Below are 5707 nucleotides of genomic sequence, written 5' to 3'. Positions count from 1 at the left end.
GAATCACAAAATCATTACCAAAAATTAGATAATGAAATCCAAGCTTTAATTTAATTCATTGCTAAGAACTTTTTTTATTAATTAAGATATATGTGTGATAGAGACATGTGGAGATCAAATATAGCAAATAATCTAGTGAAGTGCAGTTGTCAACACTTTAGGGGCTAATGCAGTAAAAATGGCCCCAGTAAATTCGGAGAAAATCCTGCACATAATTCGGTAGATTAGTAATCATAATAGTTTTTGTATTAGTAATTGTAATTATTTTAATTGAAAGCAGTAGATACGAAAGTCAAGAAAGTCTGGTAGATACGAATATTATCTATTTCCTTTGTGCAATTAATCAATTTCTGTTAGAGACACTGATTCGCTCTAGATAAAGGGGTGCTGATAAGATAATCTGATACGTGAACGTACAAGGTTTGCGAGTTCGGACATGCTAATTTGTATCTTAGATATTTGGGAGTAGATAATTCGTGTACAAAAGTGGACTATTTTAGAGGGGGCTCAAAAATATTTTTAAGGAACAACGCTCATGCGTCAGAAGTAGGTTGACATTTGTAGTAAACGGATAGACCTAAGCTACCTTTATCCACCTTTATAGTTCCTAAATTGCCAGGCTGGGAAGGGGTGGAACTGTCAACATGTGCTGTGGATGATATACCGAGAGCATACATAGTGATAGTCTTTCTCCCAAAAACCGCGACAATAGAGACGGAAGATCTCATGGACCCCTTAATTGCTCAGAATGAGGATCTCCATATGCGGTTATGGAGAATCTTCAGGAGCAAGGTGGAGGGCAAGCGTAAACTCCTCACGATCGATTTGGTAACTTACCTGTTCATGTCCACAGGGAAAAGCCGAGGCAAGACACCTCGGAGGAGACACCGCTTTAAAGTGCCCGCCGGATCGTCGACGGCCTTCAGGATACCCACTTGGGCCCACCTCGGACGTCAAGTTTGAACGAGTGCTCGCCTCGTTCTAGAACTTTTAGGGGGTCTTCGTATGCTGGTTGCAGCGGCTTCCAAGGGGCCACCCTGATGAGGACCTGGTCACACGTCTCATGCCCCTGAGTGTACTGGCCATCAATGTCGCGTGTCTGGACGGTGGAGTCGCCCGCATTTTCGAAATCGTGTCCTTAAGCAGGCGCAGCAATTCCGAGTCGTTTAACCCTGTTCTGATGTCCAGAACAGGATCGACGGGGAGCCGGAGGTTCTCCCCGTAAACCATTTCCGCTAGGCTGGCCACGAACTCGTCTCGTTGGAGGAATACTTCCCTGCGAAAATCGGCCGGAATGAATGGGCTGGGTCCCTCATCTGAGGTCTTGCAGAGTAAGTAAAAGTTTGAGCCGAAAATAGAAAACTCCTTGAATTTATATTTGCAATTTACCTTTAGGCTGGCAGCTGGGAACTGTTTTGAAAAGAAGTTCAATGGTTGCCGGATTTGATTCACCCGTTGGTGCAGAGCGGTGCCTATCGCAGTATTTGAGGCATCGACGAACACAGCTAGGGGAGCACCTGGCTGAGGAAATTCCAGCAGCGTTACTTCGAAAAGCTGTTGTTTGACTGTTTCAAACGCATGGACAAGAAGCGATGATAGGAATTCAAAACGCCCAAGAGCCTTCTCAACTCCTTCGTCGTAGTTGGTAGTGGAAAACTCTTAATCGTGTCAACCTTATCTGAGTCAGATTGAATACCGTCAGGGATAACTAAGTGGCCGAGAAAATTCACCCGCTTCTGTAAAAATCTGCATTTTTCAACGTTTAAGGCAAGTATGCCTCAAGGAGACGTTGGAAAATGCACTTGAGATGCTCTAAATGCTCAGATTCGGAAGCGAAAGCGACCAAAACATAATCCATATATACAAAACAAAAGTTTAAGTTTTGGAAAACAGAGTGGATGAACCTCTGGAAAATCTGCGCAGCGTTGCACAAGCCGAAAGTCATCCTAATGAACTTGAAGAGTCCGAAAGGTGTGTAAATAGCCGTGTTCGGAATGTCTTCGGGAGTTACAGGTATTTGGTGGTACGCCATGGCTACATCCGTGGTCGAAAAAACGCAGTCATGTATGAGTGGTATGGAATATCGATCTGAAACTGTCTGAGCGTTCAACTGCCTACAATATCCGCATGACCACCTTTCGCCCTTTGTCTTGGGGACCATATGAAGTGGAGAGGACCAACAACTGTTTAATGGTGTGCAGATACCCCTGTTTCATCATATTTTAAAACTCCCTCTTCGCAACAGCAAGCTTCTTGGATGAAAGAGGACGCACCTTTGAGAAGATTGAAGAGCTGGTGGTATTAATATGTTGCTGCACATCGTGCTTCATCCGCTTAGAGAAATTACTTTCCGCAGTGACGTTGCGAAACTTTTGGAGAAGTGTGCGAATGCGATGGTCAGCAACGTCCTTGAAAATGATCGGCATGTAGAAATCATCCCTGACGTCTTAAACGAGGTTGCGGGGTCTATTAATGTCCTGTTCCTCAAGTCACACAGAAAGTCTGCGCCTAACATGGGGATGCTGATGTCTCCTAAAATTAAACGCCACGAAAACGGTCGACGGAGTCTGAGACTCACGTCTACCTGCCTATAACCATAGGTGCTGATGGGAGTTCGCGGCCGCTAAACGCAGGTTTTGCGGACTAAGGACGTTCGGACGGGGTACAGGGAGACCCGACATCTCAGCGCCCGAGTCGACCAGGAGCAAGGTCTGCTTAAGGGGTCGAAGATTGTAAGGCGGCGTGGTACTACGCTTCGGATAGCTGCCGCCGAGGTACCCAGCGAGCCTAGTTTTTAATTGCGCTAAACGTGCATCCTGTGGCTATTAAGTCGCATGAGCTCTGTATTTCCGATGGTGTCAACAAACCGTCGACCAAAATGGCGCGGGTGCTCTCCGAGAGTCGTTGCAGCCAGAGAGACTTTAGCAGTCCAGAACCGATCATTTTCGAAGCAACTGGCTTGGGTTACGGTCGCCTAGCTTCAGCTGATTCAGCAAATGATTAAGCTTCGCTTTCTCACCCACCGAAAGTGACGAATCAGCTGCTCCTTCAAGCGGACTTACGAGCACTCCTCGACGAGTCCAATGGCCTCCTCGTCGAGACCGATAAGTGCGTGGTTGAACCTTGTGGCGTCCGTCATAACACCCGCCAGCGCAAATTGCGCCTCCAGCTAGGGAAACCACGCAGCCCCAACGGTATAATATTCTGTAGCCTGTTCATCAGAGGCTCATCATCAGGTACGAAACCACGTCTGATTTTCCTGGCCTGAAGAAGTTTAATGGACCATGGCCATTTTCCTCAAATACCTCAAATAGGCTGATTATATCCGTTTTCTCTTTCGCCGGGTGATGGACCTTGGCCAAATGGTTCTCGATTTGGAAAAATAGGCAACTAAAGATGGAACGATGGTAAACCCAAATGATACCAATGTTCTCAGTTTAAACATCGCCTTCTCCCTATCCTCAAGTTGATGTTGTCCTGTGCTGTGCGTGTGTTGTCTGCGCCGTGTTATTGGTTTTCTTTGGGCTAAGAAAATTTCCATTGATAGACTGGGTCGGTATATAGGGCCAGGCACGTGCAGATATGTTAATTAGTCTTCCGGGCAAGACAACCCATTCTCTGTCCATTAAGCTTCTAAAAAGTTCCTTGATGCGTTCGAGGATTATTTTATAATAGTTATTATTTTTGTGACGGCAATGAGCATGCAAATGACTCTTCATTTGTTGCACTGAAGATGGGATATTAAAGATCATCTAGCTCTTCTCTCTAGGAAAGATTTACGATTCCCAAGATTTCCTTAGAAGCTCAGCCCCTTTACTACATTTGGGTGTTAATGGGATTGAGAAAAAGTGACCAATTTGTTTGCTCGTTCGATATCGGTCAGTTGAAATGGCAAACTCTGTACTCGAACAATGTACCGACAACGACGAGGTGGTGGAAGCGGGCGAAATTCACCTTTAACCTTTAATTATTATCGTTGCGGCCACCAAGACTGTGTTGCTCCATTACATGTCCGAGTAAGGGGTTATCAAGGAAGGTGGGACCATTCACTAGGAGGCGTAAGCTGGATCACCTGAAAGCCATAAAATTACATGATATGGAGGTGAAACGAGAAACAGAGGTCAAATATTTGGGAATCACGCTAGACCAAAAATTACTCTGGAAGACACATGTCGGAAACACTTGGCGAAAAGCCGCGAGGGCTCTGATGACTTGCAGATCCATAGCAGGAAAAAAATGGGGTTGCAGCCCGAAGATACTACTTTGGATATATACTGCGATAGTAAGACCAATGATTACCTATGGAGCGGTAATCTGGGCAGAAAGGACCGAACTCAGCACACAAGCCAGGGAATTACATAATGTCCTAAGGCTGGCTTGCGTGTGTGTCAGTAGGGCAATGAGGATATGCCCACCGGCATCCCTGGAGGTCCTTCTGGGATTAACCCCTCTCCATCCGCACATACAGATGCAGGCAAGGAGATCAATATTCAGGATGGCCGGTAGAATGAGTGAGGCGGGGAGCTGCCTAAATCGAAGGAAGATCGATATTCTTTCTCGGCAGTATCCCGAATTACTGATACCAAGGGATAACATGACAACGAGGTTTCACTTCGATCAGTTTGAAACACGTTGTAGTAACAAAGCAAACTGGGAGAGCGTGGCTGCGACATACGGCTTAAACCAGCAACTGATTACTTGGTACACTGACGGATCCCTCACAGCAGAGGGAGCGGGTGCCGGTGTCATTGGTCCAAGGAAAATGTACTTTGAGCCAATGGGCAGGCAGGTACACTAGCATATTCCAGGCGGAAATTTACGCCATAGACAAATGTGCCTCCTTTAATCTGCAAAGGAACTACAGGGGGCAGAACATAGCTATTCTCACCGATAACCAAGCAGCGATCAAGGCACTTAGGTCCAACCAGGTGAACTCTAAACTGGTATGGGAATGCCTTGAGAGACTGAATACACTCGGCTCGTCCAACAAGGTCTGGGTACTTTGGGTTCCAGACCATGCTGGGTTGGAAGGCAATGAGGCAGCGGATGAACTAGCCAAGAAGGGAGCAGGGATGCATTTACACGGGCCAGAACCCTTTTGTGGAATCGGAAACGGTTTCATGGCTATGAATCTAAGAAACGAAGAGAAACGGTTGAGGGAACTATATTGGGCGGGCCTACCAGGGATGGAGCAGTCCAGGGTGCTTATTGGGGGAAACGAACCTATGCGCACAAAGGATTGCTTAAACCTCACCAAAAAGAACCTCCGAATCATAGTGGGAATTCTCACTGGTCATTGTCGGCTGAACTATCACCTAAGGAAGCTAGGGATATCTACGGACACTGCCTGCAGGTTTTGTGAGGAAGAGGACGAAACCTCTATGCACGTCCTGGGACAGTGTCCGGCACTTGTGCAAAGTAGGTCGATACATCTGGGAGAACACTTAATACCAGATGCAAAGCTGAAACTTCTGGAAGTGGGGAACATACTAAAGTTCCTAACGGTTACAGCCCTGCTTGAGATACTATGATCAACAGGTACACTATAACCAGTAAAAGGGGCACAATAGTTCTTCAAGGACGCGGTGCGACTTTCCCTTAACAGAATTATAATAAGGGGTTATCAAGGACCCTCGATGTACCGGAGGCAGATTCGCAGTCTGTGAGGAGGAAGGCCCTGCATCATACTTAAAAGAAACTTAAGATA

Source organism: Hermetia illucens, chromosome 2 (assembly GCF_905115235.1).
Source record: "Hermetia illucens chromosome 2, iHerIll2.2.curated.20191125, whole genome shotgun sequence".
In the NCBI taxonomy this organism is placed as follows: Eukaryota; Metazoa; Arthropoda; class Insecta; order Diptera; family Stratiomyidae; genus Hermetia; species Hermetia illucens.
The sequence above is the reverse complement of the archived record's forward strand: the minus strand, read 5'-3'. Positions refer to the sequence as shown.